At 42.3% G+C, this 20,491-nt stretch overlaps 1 long non-coding RNA gene across 2 annotated transcripts; it reads right to left on the bottom strand.

The window, feature by feature from the left end:
• Nucleotides 1–1,038: 1,038 nt before the first annotated feature.
• On the bottom strand, nt 1,039–17,176 carry LOC133512628 (uncharacterized). Of its 2 annotated transcripts, XR_009798228.1 has the most exons (4): nt 17,037–17,176; nt 16,872–16,947; nt 2,200–2,314; nt 1,039–1,647 (listed from the first exon to the last, which is right to left on the bottom strand). It is a non-coding gene; the product is annotated as an uncharacterized LOC133512628 (long non-coding RNA). The 2 variants fall into 2 exon arrangements; XR_009798227.1 differs by lacking the exon at nt 17,037–17,176 and having other exon boundaries at nt 16,872–17,010.
• Between the last annotated feature and the right edge of the window lie 3,315 nt (nt 17,177–20,491).

Genomic DNA, 20,491 nt, shown 5'->3' with positions numbered 1-20,491 from the left:
AAGCCGTATATTTGATTTTCAATACATGTCTCATATAAATTAATTAGCAGTTCTTCGCTTGCATAACATAGCTAAGTGTGAATGATTTACACACTTGATCTGTGTTGAGCGATATTTTGCGATGATCTGACTGCACAAACGTGTCCCTTTGTTCGCGGCTACGCTAAACCGGACTAGCAGTCCTAAAAGCCTTCGACGTGCACCGAGACACCAAGACTGAAGGAAGGATGTTTGAGGACACTAAAGTAGTGATTGTCGTACTCGGTCGGGACTTACGTAGGTTCGGCACTAATTCAAGAATAATTATTGAGGGGAGCGCGTGACGTTACACAAAGAAAACGAGAGAAACAACTCGTAAATCAAACCTCGCCTTCTTCTTTTCCTTCATACGGCGGTTCACAAATGGCTATACAGATACATATAGAGATTCTGCACACAAGTGTGATATGTAACACGAAAATAGGAAACTGTCTATGACAAATTCGTCTTTGGGTTATAATATATTATATTATGTGGCTTCTTGGTATTCCTCTGACTCTGGAAAGATCTCGAGCTAATATCAATGGTTTCTCCGTCGATATGCATGTAAATACCATTGAAATACCCCTCGCTGAAATACTTGAAGCCCTGCTGTCTGCTTTTCAACGATATTTCACTGTTAGCTAAGAATGCGAGTGAGAAATCAGCCGGTAAATCGGACAGTTTCGCTCTATTCTTTTCTTGATGCGCCGCTCTTTTTGCTAATTGTTTGTCTGAGGTAGGCGCACGTGGCGTGACGTCACTTCAGGAGGCGTGGTTAAGTGCCCTATACGGAGGGGTCAATTGTCAATGAGCAAGAGGCGGTGTACACCCTGAACTGGTTGCCAGCAAATCGCAGGGCACATGGAGACAGACAAAAGTTCCACTCCATCATACCTGTAGGGGCAATTTAGAGTGTCCAATTAATGTTGCATGTTTTTGGGATGTGGGAGGAAACCAGAGTGCCCGGAGAAAACCCACGCAGGCACGGGGAGAACATGCAAACTCCACACAGGCGGGGATCGAACCTGGGTTCTCAGAACTGTGAGGCCAACGCTTTACCAGCTTGTCCACTGTTCCTCCCCATTGCTTTTTGTCTTTCTGTTATTTTTCAATTTTCTATGGAACATGATAAATCCGCAGAAGCGTTAGAAAATATTACGTCAAATTTTCCCGGAATCCAGCCAACACGTCCAGAGTGTTAGAAAAAAAAAATCTAAGTGAAATCACCGAGTGCACACAGCAGAATATTCCTTTTAAAACCCCAATAAAATACAGGAAATTATGGTGTGTAATATACATAGGTAGAAATGTTTTCCTCATTTCTGAGGTTGATTCATGGGGTTCGCGTTATGCTTGTGAATGATTTACACACAAGAAGAAATTATGTTATTTTATAGCTGTCGTTGCTCATATAGGGAAATGCACACACGCATGTATGTGTGTGTGTGTGTGTTTGTGTCTATGTAATGCGTATATAATAGATGAGCTTTAGGAAGTCACTGTTTGTCCTCATCACATCCGCGTCATCCCCGTCTTTGCCGGAGCGTCTCTCTCATCTCCTTCCTCAGCGGGCGATTCAAGGTGACAAGTTCACGTCGGCTTCTAGGGAGGCCTCCTCTGCTTGACCTACTTTGACACACACACACACACACCACACACACACACACGCATATCAACAGTGGAACATTTGTTTGCATCTGAACGTCATCCTTTCATGTGATCTTGAGTAGCGCTGATGGAAGTTGGATTTTGATGTTTTTATTATGAGATGTTGTGTGTAGAATTTACAGGGAAAAGGTGAATTTATTCAGTTCCAGAATAAGGCTGTAACATGAAAGGGAGGGGGGGTGAAGCGAAGCAGGGGGAATACTGTACTTGACGGGTCCACTATACACTAAACAGCGGTACCTTGAGATGTGAGTTCAATTTGTTTGCCGACCACGCTCATCACTCAAAACACTCGTTTCTCAAATCATCCTTTGGCACTGCAACTTTTCATAATCTCACATGTCATTTATGGTATAGTCGTAGTGCCTTAAGCATGTTTCTGCTTGGAGGAAGTTAGAAGGGAGAGCACGGGGGGTGGAGGGGGCACAGTGCCCGAGGGTTAGGGGGCGAGGGGACCAGGTTTGGATGGTGGATGTGGGCGGAACCAGAGACGCAGCGAGATGCGCTGACCTGGAAGGCGAACGTTAGACTAACAGTGCTGAATGATTCATGCGGGACAATGTCGGTCGCAGCAGCGACACCTTCATCTTTATTTGATGGACGACGGCGGCTGGAGCGAAGCATACTGGGGAAAAAAAACACACACATACAACAAGAATCTGATTGGGAGAATTCTGAAAGACACAAAGAAGATTTGTTCACACCAAAAAGCAATAGACAGTGACATTATGATGAACAAGGTGCGTTGCATATTCTCTTTTTTCTTACTTTGCCGCCACACTAAAAGGGTTTTGAACAAGAGTTGGGGTTTCAGAGGAGGATTTCAAGCCTGGTTCTGGGATCAACATGGGCTTTCCAGTCTGCTTTTTATGGTGTCAAACAAGGGTTCGGGTTTAAAATTATGGGTTCCAATCAGGTTTAGGGGTGAAAATAATTGGTCCTAGCCAGAGTTATTTTTTTCAAACTGGGATTTTAATCAAGGTAAAGGTTTCAGGTTCATGTATTAATTAGGGTTTCAAGACTGCCCTATTTTCTGAAATTAGAGTTTTAATACAAAATAACAGAGTTAGGGCAGTGTTAGGCAGTACAAGATGAGTGTTTCAAAACGGAATTGTTTACAAGTAGGGTTTTGAGACTGAGTTAAGGTTTCCAGTTAAGGTTTCAAGCCATAATTATGGCTTCAAATTCAGGTTTCAAGCAAGGGGAAATCTTTTGAATTAGGGTTGCAGGGCAGGGGTAGGGTTTCAAATTGGGTTCTCAAGCCAAAGTTAACCTTTAACAAGAGGATTTGAAGTCAGTGTTATGGTTTCAAACAGGGGTTAAGGTCCCTAATTAGGGTTTCATGCAAGGCTTTAATGAGGATTAGGGTTTTTATTTAGGGCTTCACATTTTGTGTGTGTGCTTTACTTGGAGTCCAAGAGTCCAAAACAATTTGGCCGTCTCCTCAACAACACTGATTGGTTGATGGCGTCACGCTTTTCATTGGCTCAATGTTTGGTTCCATCTAGGGCTTTACCTATAGAATATTTCAAAATCCTATCGCCCTATTGATTGCTTCAACAATTAATTGAATAACCCTATACAAATGTATTTTGCATTAAAGTGCAAACTGTTTTTTTCTCATCACTGTTTATTAACTGTTTATTGTTGTTTTTTAAAGGGCAAAACAGAAACAGATAAACAACAAAGATGCAATATGACAAGAGAGGAAGTGATGTACTCTTCATCTTTTTAAAAGTGAGCCCAACTTCCTAGATTCTCATTCATCCAAATGAATGGCTACTACATGGGTGGATATGTCCAGCCATCCATTTTCTGAACCACTTATCCTCATGAGGGTCGCAGGAGTACTGGAGTCAATCCCAGCTAGCACTGGACAGGAGGCACACAGGGTACACCCCGGACTGCCAGCCAATCGCAGGGCACATAGGGACAGTCAACAGTCACACCTAGGGGGCAATTTAGAGTCTCTAATGAATGCAAGGATGTTTTTGGGATGTGGGAGGAAACCGGAGTGCCCGGAGAAAACCCATGCAGGTACAGTGAGAACGTGCAAACTCCACACAAGGAGTGTTGGTATTGCTCAGAATTGTTAGGCCAACGCTTTCCAGCTGAGCCACCGTGCCGCCAATTGGAATCAGTCAAATTCAAACAATGTCCAACCCCGTCCAAAACTACAACTAACTGTTTTCAGAATCTCAGACACACTAATAGATTGAACCACAAGGTGACCCTTCAAGGTCCATCCATCCATCCATCCATCCATTTTCTTTGTCGCTTATCCTCACGAGGTTTGTGGGAGTGCTGGAACCTATCCAGCTTTCAACGGGCAGGAGGCAGGGTACACCCTGAACTGGTTGCCAGCTGATCGCACATAGAGACAAACAACCACACTCACAATTACACCTCGGGGCAATTTAGAGAGTCCAATTAATGTTGCATGTTTTTGGGATGTGGGAGGAAACCGGAGTACCCGGACAAAAACCCACGCAGGCACGGGGAGAACATGCTAGCTCCACACAGGCGAGGCCGGGATTGAACCCGGGTCCTCAGAACTGTGAGGCCAACGCTTTACCAGCCGATCCACCGTGCTGCCCTCTTCAAGGTCATATTTGTGAAAATAGAATATATGCCGCATTTGAGATATTGACCAGAAAGAGTCAATCGCAGGAGGAAGTGATATGAAAAGAAATCTGTCCTTTGACTTGTAACTTCACATGTGACAAAAATTGTCACGTGGATATTTCCAAAACCAACTGTTATTTAATCCCGCATCTACTCACAGTAATGTAATGGGTAACAACCACATACTTTTTAAAATTATGACATAATCACATTACAGTATATGTAAAATGAAATGACATCATCTCATTGACGGTATATGTAATTAGTTACTCCGCAAGACTGACGATGATTCCACAAAAGCTGGTGACTTCTTAACAACTTGCTGTTGCGACTTCATAAAAGGGAGAGCAGTTTGAGTTTATTTTTACTGGAAATCGTCCAGGGGAGAGATGACTCACATGGAGATGGACCAGTGAGACAATGAGCCAGGCTGGAGGATAGCACTGTGTGTACATGTGTGTGTACGCATGTTTACGTGTGTGCTGGGGGTCAACTTGTCAGGCTGTCAGAGCCACTCGCCTCACGTCCACGTCGCCTCCTTCCCGCCGTCATCCTGTTGCTCTCGGGAGGCCGCCGCTGTGAGCCTCGTTAATGTGTGCGTGCTGGCCTATATTTGACACCCGCACATCCAGATGGTGGCGCTGGCCCACTGGCCTCCATGCGGAAGGCAAACACTGACACGTTGTCAGGAAGCTAACTTGTGATGTCACCTGCGGACATGCCAAGGACGTGACAGCACACACACACGTGTATGCTTATGCTTTGTTCCAAGAGAACATCCATATTGTATATTTTTATCCTGTTGTTTTACAATTTGACACTGCTGCTATATAGTACAATAAAATACATTTTCCCCTACGGGAGATCATGAAAAGCGAAACAAACTCTTCCAAGGACACCAGAGTAGTACAGCAAGGGTTGGGGTTTTAAAAAAGGTTAAGGGTGTCAAATAAGGGTTTCACTCTGAGGTTAAGGTTTCAATTCAGGATTTAGGTTTCAAATTAGGTTTAGAAACTAGCTCTAAAGTCTCAATATTAGATACAAACACTTTGCATCACTCCCAAATGTGAACAATTGTACATTCTGTGTCTTTTGATAATTGTCTGCTTGTATTTCTTTTTCATCACCTCAACACTGAACTGTGAGCTGGCCAATGGATTTTTATTGTTCCTTTAACACTGACAATAAAGTTGTATTCTATTCTATATTTCCTCATAGTCAGTCCCTCATCTGTTTCTTGCTTTGTGATTATTGCACTGAGCAGTCAGGACACATCACCCTTTTCCACGAAATACTTTCTTGAAGTCTTGCAAGTCAAAATGGTTACATAGTCTCTTTTGCATGTTGTTTTGCATTTGTGATGTAGCCTTGAGTGTCTAGTGTCCAATGAAAAGCCAGGAATGCTTTTCACTCCTTTCAGCGTGAAGGCCAGATGAGACGCTTTTGTACAACCAATCGGCTTCATTAGCTTCTCCACCCTAAGCATGCATTGTCATGCTTCCCATTGATTTTGAGCAATTTACGCTCTGACTTTTGTGCCAAGGCCGACTGTGTATGTGTGTGTGCGCGCTTCACTCGTTTAGTATTTACATATATTTCAAGGTTTTGTGGATAATACCAATACAAAACATGCACGTGAGGTGTAGGTATTATTTTCTATCTCCTTGTGGTACCCATCCTCACGTTCTACACTGTACTATTTGTGACTTTGAATGTATTGTGGCTCTAAAAGGCTCAGCCTGATTTGGTGAGTGACGTGGGTTTATGCAAATGGAAGTAGACTTGGCTCTTTTTGGCTCAGGTTCGCAGCCGTCAACCGGGCTCGGTGTTGGCCGGTCTGCATGTTGTGTGACGCAGCATCAGTTGTGTCTGTAGGCAACTCATGTATGAGTGCACTTGTTACATGTTTGTTTTGTTAGCGTGTGTTGACTTAAGTGATTAAAAATCCCCTGGCAGCTGAGACTATCCTTGAGACAACTGTGGCTCGATTAGAATTCATTTGCAGTGGTGGGCTGTCGTCAATTAGTTGCTGATGCTGACATAACCATAGATGTGCAGTTGTTTGTCAGTTCTGCTTTGCAGTCCACACATTCCACTTTATCTTCATTTTCTAACTGTGTAATGATCCCAAGCTTCGGACATTGTCCGTCTTATATGCGTTATTTCCTCCTGGCTCCCACTTTATGCTGCATCGGTCTGGAGTAAAATTACTCCATGTAGAAAGATGGTTAATTGATGGAATAATCCACTAAATCAGATTCTTAAATATTCAATAGTGGCAGCTAGGCCAGCAACTAACATTTATTTTTAAAATGGATTCATTTGTTGATTACTTTTTCAATTCCAAAACATTGCAACTCTAGTGACAGCTTTACGGAGAATACTGTTTGTCTATGACGCTAAAACCACAAGGAGGCGACCAACCAACGTCCACTCGACATTTTGCAGGACACACGCAGAGGGAACAAAAAGCTGCCGATAACAATCAAATGAAGCAAGAAGGATGACAACAGGACAAGTTTTTGTGTGTTCCTGGAAGACGTAATGGCTTTCAGACAAGTGCGGTTGTTTGTTTACATTTAAATTGGAGTGGCATCATGAACTCATTCTAGCATCCCAGCGCCCTCGTATGGTCAGTGGAGACTTCAATCACACACAGATACAGTTGTGGCCAAATGTTTGGAGAATGACAAGTTTTGGTTTTCACATCTTTTTGGATTTTGGTTTAATTACAATAATTTCATAAGTCTCAAAGGCTTTTATTGACAAATGAAATTTATCCAGAGTCAGTATTTTTTAACGTTGCCCCCTTTTTTTTTTTTTTTTTTTTTTCAAATCCTCTGTATGTCACTCTGGTGTGCTGTTAATTAACTTCTGGCCCAACTGTTTATGGATGGGATCACGTTCTTGCATAATCAATGCTTGGAGTTTGTCAGAATTTGTCAGGTTTTGTTCGTCCACCCCTCTCTTTAGGATTGACCACAACTTCTCAATGGGATTAAGGTCTGGGGAGTTTCCTAGCCATGAACCTAAAATGTCATTTTTTTCTCTCCGAGTCATATAGTTATCACTTTTGCCTTATGTCAAAGTGCTCTATCATGTTGGAAAAGGAATTATTCGTCACAAAACTATTGGTGGATGGTTGGGAGAAGTTGCTCTTGGAGGATGTTTTGGTACAATTCTTCATCCATGGGTGTGTTTTTAGGCAAAATTTTAAGTGAGCCTAGACCCAATAAATGAATAGGATGCTTTAATGTTGGCATGACACAGGACGGATGGTAGCCCTCACCTTTTCTTCTCCGGACAAGCTTTTTTTCCCAGATACCCTAAACAATTGAAAAGGGGGTTCATCAGAGATACTGAGTTTACCCCAGTCTTGTACCTTATGAAGAATATCAGTCTGTTACTGATGTTTTTCTTAGAGAGAGGGTGGCTTCTTTGTTGTCTTTCTTGACACCAGGACTCCTCTCAAAATATTCGCTTTATTGTGCCTGCAGATGCACTCACACCTGCTTGCTACCATTCCTGAGCAAACTCCACAGTGATGGTGACCCTATCCCGCAGCTGAATGAACTTTAGGAAATGGTCCTGGGGTTTGCTGGACTTTCTTTGGTACCCTGAAGCCTTCTCCACAGCAATCGAACCTCTCTCCTCAAAGTTCTTGATGATCTGATAAATTGATTATTTAGGTCTCATCTTACTAGTAGCAATATCTTTGCCTGTAAAGCTCTCTTTGTGCATCGCAATGATGACTGCACGTGTTTCCATGCCGGTAACCATGGTTATCAGAGGAAGAACAGTGATTTGAAGCACCACCCTCCTTTTAAAGCTGTTTTCTAACTCAATCAAAATGAAAAAGTGTTCACAAGCCTTGTCCTCATCAAAACTCACCTGTTAACGAGAGAATCGCTGATGTGGTGTCAGTTGGTCTTTCTGTGTCAGGGCTGAATTGCAGTTGGGATGTAAGAAATTCATTTTCATGGCTTACAGGGAGGGACTTTCCAATTCATTTCAATTCATTGGATCGCTTTTCATAACATTCTGGAATACATTCAAATTGCCACCCTAAAAAAAACGAGGTAGTATGGTTTTGTGAAAATTAATATCCGTGTCATTCTCAAAACTTTTGGCCACCGCTGTACACAGACACACACACACGCACACACAGACACACATGCTACGGACTTGGGGAAGGGGTGTGTGTGCACATGTCAGGATCTACTATTTGTGACTTTGCGTTACGCAACACAATCAAGCTGCCATTCTCAGTAATTTTAAAGTGCATTTCCACCACAGGAATTTTTGTTACCCTGGAACTAGAAACTTTATCTAAATTGTATTCTGTGGTCAATTTTCGTTGCTAAAAGAAGACTTGCTCAGAGGATCGTACTTTTGAGAAGTCCAAGAACCCGAGGGTCAAGAAATTCCTGGAACTTTATTTGGAAATGTGTCATCCTTTTTCTCTTTTTCTTTTTTGTAAGACAGGAACAATTGTGTAATTTTAATTCTAGGGTGATATACATTAGGCCAAAAGAATACTCAGCAAGGGGAGTAGTACTTTTGAGATCCAAGAACCTTAAGCATGGGACTTTTTAGTTCCAGGAACTACAAGAACTAAAAATTTCTGAACTTTAGGTGGAGAAGAGGCTTTTCTACAGAGTATTGTAACAGCCGCCAAAAGAAAAACCTGCAAGGTGGGTAGTACCTTTGTGAGGTCCAGGAACTTTTAGGACTGAGTCTGAATCTTTGGGATTTCCTCCCACTTCCCACAAATATGCATGGTAGGTTCACCGAAGACTCAAAATTGTCCGTAGGTATGAATGGGAGTGCGAATGGTTGGATGTTTGTATGTGTCCTGCAATTGGCTGGCGAGCAGTTCAGGATGTACCCCATCGCCTGCCTGCAGTTAGCTGGGATAGGCTCTAGAATACATGTGGCCCTGGTGAGAATAAGCGGTGTAGAAAATGGAGGGATGGGTTGGTACTTGAGTTAAAGTACAGGCCATTCCTGTATGGTTTCTGCATCGACAAACTGGGACAAGATCTGATGTGGACCACTTCTGTCTGAGTTACTGCAATGGCAATTGCAATTGCTCTGAGCAATCAGGCCCGGTCCTGATGTAGAACCACAAAAGGCATTTACGCTGCAGCACTTTTTCTCTTTAGATGGACTCTTACACCGTCTTTATGTACGTTGTACAGTATCTTGGCATCGTAATGAACATTGAACATCACCAGACTATGTCTCCATTGTATTTATGCATATGTATTTGTACATTAATTATAAATTTCTTTGTACTTAAATTTCATGTTGAAAGACCCAGCCACGACCCATTTTCAATGCTCTGACTGAGGGAAAGAGGTTGTTCCCCCAAATCTCACAATTGATGGCCGCGGTCATCCTCTCCTTAATACAGTGCAGTCGTCCTGTCCCATGTGCAGAACAACACCCCCAAAGCATGATGCTACCGCCCCCATGCTTCACAGTAGGGAGGGTGTTCTTGGGATGGAACTCATCATTCCTCTTCCTCCAAACACAGTTAGTGGAATTATGACCAAAAAGTTCAATTTTGGTCTCATCTGACCACAAAACCTTCTCCTATGACTCCTCTGTATCATCCAAATGGTCATTGGCAAACCAAGACGGGCCTTGACATGTGGTGGTTTAAGCAGGGGAGCCTTCCGTGCCATGCATGATTTCAAACCATGACGTCTTAGTGTATTACCAACAGTCACCTTGGAAACGGTGGTCCCAGCTCTTTTCAGGTCATTGACCAAGTCCAGTCATGTAGTCCTGGGCTGATTCCTAACCTTTCTAAGGATCATTGAGACCCCACAAGGTGATATCTTGCATTGGGCCCCACTCCGATTGAGATTGACCGCCATGTTTAGCTTCTTCCATTTGCTAATGATTGCTCCAACAGTGGACCTTTTTTCACCAAATTGCTTGGCAATTTCTCCGTAGCTCTTTCCAGCCGTGTGGAGTTGTACAATTTTGTCTCTGGTGTCTTTGGACAGTTCTTTGGTTTTGGCCATGTTACAAGTTTGAGTCTTACTGATTGTATTGATTGATTGTATGGGTGGACCTCACATAGTTGCACCTGATTCAGAATATCACATAGAGTGAAGGTGGACTTTTAAAGGCGGACTAACAGGTCTTTGAAGGTCAGAATTCTAGCTGATAGACAGGTGTTCAAATACTTATTTGCAGCTGTATCACATTAATAAATCATTAAAAAATCCTACATTGATATTTCTGGATTTTTTTTTAGATGATCTCTCTCACAGCTGACATACACCTACAATGAAAATTTCAGACTCCTCCGTGATTTCTAAGTGGGAGAACTTGCACGGTAGCAGGGTGTTGAAATACATATTTTCTTCACTGTACGTGTTGCACACTTAACATCCATTGCAGATTGTCAACCTTGAAGGGGGGATCCCCCACATATGCAGTTTTGGTTTTCCTTGAGGTTGTCCTTGCCTGATTAACATCCCAAGGACAACGTGCAAATTTAGGTGGACGTGTGATTTTTTTGTTTGGACGGGAAGAATAACTGGCGACCATTTCAGGTTGTAGTCCGCATTTTGCCCAGTGTTAGCTGAGATGGGCTGCGGCACACCCGTGACCCTCGTGAGGCTAACCGTCTGGGACAATGGACATAAAATTAGAGAGTTCCTGGATAACACATTGAGGCCAGGAGACGAGACCTTGCTAGCTGAATAGTACTTTACTGAGGTCCAGGAATTTGTGCAGCTACCAGTTACTAAGAGAAATGTGGTGTTTTTGTTTGGACTTTGAGAACGTTTATCCTAATTTAGTTTTGTGGCGGTTTATCGAAGCCAAATGAAAACCCTGTTGATGGGAAAGTGTTTTCAAAATGATCAGGAACTTTTGTACCTGAAAATCTGAAGATATTTGTAAAAGTTCCTCAAGCCAGTGTAGCGCATTTACTGAGAGCCGTTTGTAACGTGACAAATGAAGGTGACGTGAAGCCATGTTAAAGGCGTAAAGTTTGGTGACGATGACGATGAAATGATGACGTTAGATTATTGTAGATTATTTATCCAAGGAGAAGGTCAGAAATTTGTTCAGGTGCTCTCTAACAACTGGTGTGGCCTACGTGTGTCAGGCCATGCGCAGCATTAGGGGTGGTCGCAGGTGGTGTGCGTAAAGGTTGCAGGCTGAGGAGGCATGATGAATGTGGACATGTTGGACCGGTGGAGATGCGATGTGCATTATGGGATGATTGACACGTAGTCTGGCCGATGACAACTGTTCCTCACTCTACAGCAGCCTCTTGTATGGGGAAGGTTCCTGCAAGATGTACGGTGAGCCCTCTACTTACAAACTTCTCTAGTAACGAAAAATTCAGGTTACGGAACGCCTCCTCGGAAAAATATTGTCTCTAGTTACGAAGGAAATTCAGGATACAAAAGGAAAAAATATATACGGGCACGGTGGCGCAGCTGTAGAGGATTGGCTTCACACTTCTGAGGACCGGGTTCAATCCCGCATTAACCCCGCTGTTGTGGTATTTGCATGTTCTCCCCGTGCCTGCGTGGATTTTCTCCGTGCACAACGGTTTCCTCCCATATTGCGAAAACATGCACTAATTGGACTCTCTAAATTCCCCCGAGGTGTGATTGTGAGTGCGATTGTTTGTCTCGATGTGCCCTGCAATTGGCTGGCAACCAATTCAGGGTGTACCCCATCTCTTGCCCAATGACAGCTGGGATAGGCTCCAGCACTCCCCACGACCCTTGTGAGGATAAGCGGCTAAGAAAATGGATGGATGGATGGATGGATGGATGTAAAAAAAGTGTTATTTTTCAAAAATGAACTTTCTCTCTAAAACATCTAATTTTGGCTGTCCCTCTGGTTAACTCCTTTCTAATCCCATATATCCAACCTGCTCAGTCCTAGAGAGAACCTCAACATGTTCAATTTTCACCATTTCTCTCCAGTGCCACCGCTTGCAGCCTTCCAACTGTACCTCCACCTGCTCCATGCTTTCACCGCCAATCACAATGTCATCTGTGAACATCACTGTTTATGGGAATTTCTGTCTAACCTCATCTATCATCAGAAAATATTGTCAGAAAAACATTACAAAATAATTTTTTAAAATACCAGGGATTGGCTAGCAACCAGTTTATGGTGTACCCGGCTCCTGCCTGTTGACAGCTAGGATAGGCTCCAGCAATCCCGCAACCCTTGTGAGGATAAGCGGCTAAGAAAATCAATGGGTGGGTGTATAAAAACTCACACAATTGACTTTTGGGGAGAGGACAGCAACAAACCACAGCTCAACCATGTTTTCCAAGTGTTTTATGAAATGTATGAAATATGGAATTGTTGAACATCACCTCTCATGAAAACCTGCTTTCTTACATTATTGCCAAACATGTAAACTGTCTTGATGAATAAAACACAAGATCCACCTTGGAGCAAACACACCTTCCTCATTCCTAATCTCTTTCGTCTCATGCTGTTCATCCATCCCTTGCTGACCTTCCGACCTTGTCCGCCTCTCACCTGACGGCAAGTTTGTGACTCCTCCCCCGTCTGCCCCACACGTTATGGGCAAGAAGTGGAGGGAGAGGAGGCGTAGAAAAGGTCCCATTTGTGCCACCTCTTCTCCAGATTTTTTTGATGATGCATACCATAAAAAAAAGTCCAGATGAGGTACTCACCATTTCCTCGCTTCCTCCGCCAGATCGTTGAGGTTCATGCCCCGTTCCAGCACTCTCGTATCCCTGATCGTCAACCCGTGTATACTGACCTTCGCCTGTTCTCCGACCGACCCCGTAAACCTGACTCCCTTGACACTCCTGCCTGCTTTGATCGTTCTCCCGTGTACCGACTGCTACCTGCCCGCTTACCTGCTCTTTACACTGACGTCCCAACTACCGCTGCTGCACCTGACTGCCTGCCCGATCCTCAACCATTGAGTAATAAACGTTTTTCCCGATTTACATCTATCTGCATCTCCCGTGTACTCCTGCATTTGGGTCCTACCTTCGTTCCGATGGGTCGTGACAAATTGCAAATGTTGCAAATCAAACGTGGAATCTGAAATTTCTGCAAAAATGATTACAATTTCAATAATGTTATTAGTCAGTGGGCTTGCACTGTTCGGTTAGCTGTCCTTTGGAAATGTATATGTGAAAATACAATAAGTTGTGGCAGTGGGTGAAAAAAAACCCCAAAAAGGTTCCACACCAAACCAACCAACCAAAGCATCAAATACTTTCTGCTAAATGTTTTTGAAAACGGTTTTAAAGCTGGTAGGCAGCCACAAGAAGTAGTCTGTTTGAAGTTGTTTACCACATCTACATGTTGAAGTTGTTTACCACATCTACATGTAAATACCTCAAAAGTTGTAATTCGGAACTTTTGTCTCATACTCGTATATTGAGCTGAAACCCAAATGTACTCATTATACAACCGACCTTGACGTACAAGATCATTTGGAGGGACTGGATTTCTCCTCTACAAAGTCAGACTAATTGTGCCGTAGTGAGAACCCAAGAGAGGCTATGAGCCTCTGGTACATCCATCTATCCATCCATTTTCTGAGCCGCTTTTCCTCACAAAGGTCGCGGGAGTGCTGGCACTATCTTTGGGCAGTGTTTTTATAACGTATAGCACAGCATAAAAGGGTTATTATTCTCATTGGAAAAGACATTACAAGAAGTTGTTGTTGATTTTAGATGTAACCATTCATTTGAATGGGGAGAGGAGATTTGAGATACGAGTGTGGTCAAGGAACTAATTAAATTTTTAATTAATGTCTCCAAGAAACCATTCAATTGCCATCTCCTCACATCTGCAGTCTGCCGTTCCACATTTCTCTTCGCTCGGTGGGGGAGCACTCCAAGCACACACAAGGATTGCCCATGGTCTGATACTTTCAAAGACCTTCAGATTTGATTGCTTATTGATTGCTATTGCACCAATCTCTAATAAAACAACTCAACAGGCATGAGGATTTCGGCAAGTATGGTAACCGATCTTTCGGTTCCGTTGATTTTTGTCCTGGGAAACGTTGGGATAATGCTCATGGGAACCGGTTTTTACATGTACTTCAGAATAAAGCCTTAGCAGGCATGAGCATTTTTTCTTTTATGCTTAGCAACCGACATGTTTGACTAGCGTTTGAGTGACCCGGATATGAATAACTCGACCTTGCGCATGCGTAGCGCAGAAGCGGAAACCGGTGCTGTTTGTAAACCACACTGACAAAGCTGGGCGTTTTAATCATTAAAAATAAAGGGGTTCATGTAGGTTTGTTTTATACAGATTGTTGTATTTCGTTGAGAACTTGTTTTACATTCCACACTTGGGTGAATTTTATTAAAAGTAAGCCCTGAGATCTGGGAAACGCACTTTCGGTTCCGTGTTTTCTCAGGCTGGGTAACGACACGGTAACGGAAAGATCGTTTCCGTGAAATGGTCATACCTGTTCAAATTTTGCTACAGTGAATACACTGTTGAAAACCATTGCATTGTAGTGATCCTGTTTTAGTGTTGAAATGAATTGTTGTCAGTTACACAAATTCCGACCGTAACTGTCAAAGTCACTCAATGTGATTAGAGTCGGGATGTATTTAGTGGTCAAACAGCAACAGACTTAGAAAAGAGGGTGAAACTGTTATTTTTTTCATTTTTGTGTGTGTGTGTTTTAACATTAGTGAGTTGTGAAAAAACAATGACATCAACAGCCAGTCAATGTCCTTTGTGCCGATTACCAAAAAAAAGAAGTCGTTCTTCAACCCCTAGTGAGTACTGGTATTTTGTCTGTCAGGGCACCGTTTGTGTTCATATATTTGTTGCTTAGGTTACAACACTGCAACTTAGATCCTATTCGTGGGCTTGTCAATTGAGTTTCCCAATATGTTTAGGCATTAAGCCAACACATAATGGAAACCAAACAATGTGTACTTTGTTTTTTGTTTAGCTTAGTGACAACCTCAAAGTAAGCTGCAATAAACAGCTTGAAGACTATTCTATGAACAGTTGTTTAATATCTGCCAAAGTCCTGTTTGTTGTCAGGTGAGTTGTGGGGCGCCACCTGCCACAATAAATCACTTGCAAGTCAAAGCACCCATCCATCCATTTTCTACACCACTTATCCTTACTAGGGTCGCAGGTCAGGGCACTGGAGCCTATGAATAAAAAGGAAGAATTTAGAAAGCAAATGAAAAAAAGTAACTTTTTGGGACCTCATTGGGTAAACTGCAGACAAATGAGGAGAAAAGAGAAGGAGGAAAAAAAGAAACAACAGCAACAACTGTCGGTCAGTGCTGAAACATTACAGGAGGGGTGCTCAATGCGTCGAACACGATTGACCCGTCGATTGCCAAAGCAGTTTTGGTCGATCGCTTGATGGTGTGCCAAAAAAAAAAAAGACATCCGCTTATTATCCATCTCGTCATTTGATTCAGGCGTGGCCAATACGTCGATCTCGCGCATGTAAAGGCATTTTCTAGCAAGCTGGCCTCTTATTTACCGGCTCTATCTTGGTTTCTCCACAGCAGTCACAGCAACTCTGCATGTGTGGAGTTTGCATGTTCTCCCCGTGCCTGTGTGGGTTTTCTCCGGGCACTCTGGTTTCCTCCCTCATCCCAAAAACATGCATCTAAATTGCCCGTAGGTGTGATTGTGAACGAGACTGATTGTTTGCCTCTATTTGCCCTGTGATTGATTGGCAACCCGTTTAGGATGTACCCTATGGAAGTAAATATGTGCCACCAGTATTCGAATTAAAAATGTGACTTAGCTGTATTTCAGTTTAACTTTTCAATGTTAATAAATTCGCAAAATGAAAAAATTTTACCTTTAAAATTCAAACGCTCTATTTTGAGTCACCTGAGATTCAACTCGCTACAATTCGCTGTCTGCTGTGTCACTTTCACCAAATTGTAGCCAGTTGAATTTCAGGAGACTGAAAATACTGCGTTTGAATTTTAAAGGTTTAATTTTTTTATATGGTAAATTTATTAACATTCAAAAGTTAAACTGAAATACAGCTATTGGAGCTGTGATCACTTTGAAAAAACAATATGAATTTTACAACATAAAATTTTCAGTGGCATGTTTAATTCAAATCTTGGTGGCATATATTTAATTCCATAGTACCCCCCCCTCCTGGCCGAAGATAGCTAGGATAGCCTCCAGCACTCCGATGACCTTTGTGAGGATAAGCGGCTCAGAAAATGGAAAACAATTGGAAATGCGTTGAAATATTTTTTGTTGGCATAATGTTTACACGAGCATAAAAGTTGTCTCATTTTGCTTGCACCACACTCAGCGAAAAGAAAGAATGAGGCACACATCGGTGATCGACAATCATAGTTTTTGATCACTGAAACTTCAACCATTCATTTCATTTTCCCTCAAAAACATGCCAGACCGTTGACTAGCAGACAGTGTTTACAGAAATCTAACTCTAAATCTACGTCGACTGTGTGACCTGGCATCAACAAAATTTGAAGGCAGGTGTTGTTGAATCAAATGAAAGAGTATAAATCAGTCTTAATTGAAGATGTTACCATTTCTACAGATGTTCCCACTCCAATTTCCATGGGTAGAGCATTGGTGAGTACTGAAGGCCACATACAGAATTCTCTGCAAGGAAAAAAGGAGTGCAAAAATCAACACCACCACCAAAATAGAAAAAGCAGAAGTAGAAGAAGAAGAGTTTAGTTCATCTTTACCCTTCCAAGGGGGGTTTAGGGGAGGGAGAGAGATGGGGGATGTTATCCCTTTCTCCTCCAACTGAGACTCCTTTCTCAAGGTCAGACACACATACACACACAGTTGTACTGTTTTCTCTCCCGTTCTCGTCTGTACACACCCGCCAAGTCTCAGTCAACCATCTGGACACACACACACGTGCATTTATGGTAATGTACCAAATGCTGCCATTGATTCTTTCAGCTTTGTGTGTGTGCGTGTGTGTGTCTGCGTGTGTGCGCGTGTGTGTGTCTGCGTGTGCTTTCATTTTGACTTTGGACTGCATTTTGAAACACTGTAATGCCTATGATAAAAATGGAAAAGGAAAAAGGTCCAAAAATCAATGAATGAATGAATGTATTCCTTTTAAGAATAAGGCAATAATGTAATAAAATTATGTGGCACCTTGAGATATGAATAACTTGACGTGGGAGTTTTTCAAGACAATAGCCTTCAATTGGGCATTTTTATTTAATTTTTTTGCTTTCATTTGCTTTGACTTGAAGTGCAAACTTGAGATACAAGCACAGTTTGGAGAAAACTCAACTCAGTTTCCTCCTCTTTACAGGCTCAAAGGAGTGCAGTCTTTTCCAAACCAATTTCGTGTAGATGACTAGTAAATCTGTTTATCGAAATCAAACCATGTTGGCACGTTATCCAATATCTTTATTCAACCTTTATTATCCAGGTAAAGCAATCGAGAATAGGATCTCTTTTGCAATGTTGACCTGGTGCAGCACACACAGCAGAGGAAAAGAACACTAAATAAAAGCGAGTTTTTTCATTTTACGATTTTACCTAGCCATACCTACCCCCTCAATTCCCAACAATATTTTTCTCAGCAGCAGGTGCTTCTAGACTAAAGTCGCCTGCCCTGACTTCAAAAACTTGAAAATGATTCCAATATCAATGCTTTCAAGTTAGAGATAATGCATGTGAGCGGAGCATGCATGCTATAACCTTTTATTCATCATATGTCAATGTAATGTTTTACCTACTATCTAATATCTAATATGACATTGTACAGTCTGATGTCCATGCATTTACTCGTTTTAATTGTATTTATCCATCCATCCATTGACTGAGCGGCTTATCCTCTCAAGGGTTTTGGGAGAGCTGGACCCCATCCCACTCGTCTTCAAGTAGGAGCCGAGGTACAACCTGAAGTGGTTGCCAGCCAATCTTGTACTTTTATTTTGGCTTGTTTTGCTCTGATGTCTGCGGTCAGGTCGGCATCATAAATGGGAAATTCTTCTCCATTGTCTACATTGGAGTGATTGATAGATAGATAGATAGATAGATAGATAGATAGATAGATAGATAGATGATAGATAGATAGATAGATAGATAGATATAGATAGATAGATAGATATAGATAGATAGATAGATGATAGATAGATAGATAGATAGATAGATAGATAGATAGATAGATAGATAGATAGATAGATAGAATAGGCCCCAGCACTCCCGCAACCCTTGTGAGGATATGCGGCAAAGAAAACAGATAGATAGATAGATAGATAGATAGATAGATAGATAGATAGATAGATAGATAGATAGATAGATAGATAGATAGATAGATAGATAGATAGATAGATAGATAGATAGATAGATAGATAGATAGATAGATAGATAGATAGATAGATACTCCCATGACCCTCATGAGGATAAGCAGCTCAGAAAATGGAAAGATGGATGGATACATTTGATCTCCAAGTTTTGTAATATTAATGAATTTGCAAAACGTGCACAAAAGTTTAATTTATTTTGCCATTCTAGATTTTTTTTGTGTGTGTGTGCAGAATTTTGAGGGTAAAAAATAATGAATGTACTGTATTGAATTTTAAGACTTTAACATAATATGGGAAAAAACGGCGTTATTTTCCAGATGCACTGGCTTTTCACCTGAGATGCTCCACTGTTTTACATTTAACTATCACATACTTTATTGTTTTCTGCTACATCCCCTTCTAAAGGTTGGATTTTATGAAAAGCTGTAAATAAAGTCAAAACGTTAAAAACTCTTGGCTGGGGAGAAACAAAACCACATAGACACACGTATGTTTTTGTTGTCATGTTTATCCTCAAACGTGGCTTCAAGTGACTGCAGCTTTGCTTACCATCATAAAGTGTGACACTATTGTTCAAATCTCAAATAGGACATAACTGCGTGCACACATACACACGCACACACGCAAACACTTGCTTCTGCTTGCATTTTGCACAACTGGCAGCAAATTCAAGGCTGTTCATTAGTCAGGCGGGGTCAATTCCCCAAACAATGTGTTTGGTGTCACAATAAAAAGGCTCGTTTTACGGTCTCGCTGCCGTAAAACGCTATTAAACAGATAAAACACCCGCCAATGAGCATCAGGAGAATGATAAAAGGAATTGCCTTGATAAACTCCGCACATATCTGCGCCGTCCTCGGCTCTGTGGAGCTGGGGTGGGGGAGTGGGGGCGGGGGGGATAGTGAGGGAACGGGATGTGTGAAGAAGAGATGGGGGTCTGCAGCTCTACAGTGCCACCATGAGGTACCTGAACCACCTTCAGGCCCAGAAGCCTGTTTAACGACATGAAATTTGGTGTACATGTTTAGCATGAGTTTGGGCGTCTGCCTCACATTTCTTAGGTCCCGCGTCCAATCCCAGCCCTCCCTGTGTGTCAAACGTTCCCTATAGTTGTTCACCAGGTTTGCACAAACTGCAGGAGGGATTTTGACCCACTACTCCACAAAGTCGCTGAGAAACACAGAGTTTCAGCTCCCTCCAAAGATTTTCTACCAGTTTAAGTCTGGAGACTGGCTAGGCCAAGCCAGAACCTTGATATGCTTCTCATGGAGCCACTCTTTGGTTTTCATGGCTGTGTGCTTCGGGTCATTGTCATGTTGAAAGACCCAGCCACGACCCATCTTCAATGCTCTGACTGAGGTAAGAGGTTGTTCCCCAAAATCTCACAATACATGGCCGTGGTCATCCTCTCTTTAATACAGTGCAGTCGTCCTGTCCCATATGCAGAATAACACCCCCAAAGCATGATGCTACCACCCCCTTGCTTGAGAGGAGCGATGGCTCATCGTTCGTCTTCCTCCAAACACGGTTAGTGAAATTATGACCAAAAAGTGACCACAAAACTTTCTCCCATGACTCCTCTGTATCATTTAAGTCGTCATTGGCAAACTTAAGACGGGCCTTGTCATGTGCTGGTTTAAGCAGGGGAACCTTCCGTGCCATGCATCATCTTAGTGTATTACCAACATTCACCTTGGAAACGGTGGTCCCAGCTCTTTTCAGGTCATTGACCAAGTCCTGTCGTGAAGTCCTGGGATGACTTTCTCAGGATCATTGAGACCCAACGAGGTGATATCTTGCATGAGGTTCCATTCCGATTGAGATTGACCGTCATGTTTAGCTTCTTCCATTTTCTAATGATTGCT

The sequence above is a fragment of the Syngnathoides biaculeatus genome, chromosome 14 (assembly GCF_019802595.1).
Source record: "Syngnathoides biaculeatus isolate LvHL_M chromosome 14, ASM1980259v1, whole genome shotgun sequence".
In the NCBI taxonomy this organism is placed as follows: Eukaryota; Metazoa; Chordata; class Actinopteri; order Syngnathiformes; family Syngnathidae; genus Syngnathoides; species Syngnathoides biaculeatus.
Note: the sequence above shows the minus strand (reverse complement) of the source record. Positions and strands in the feature narration are given on the sequence as shown.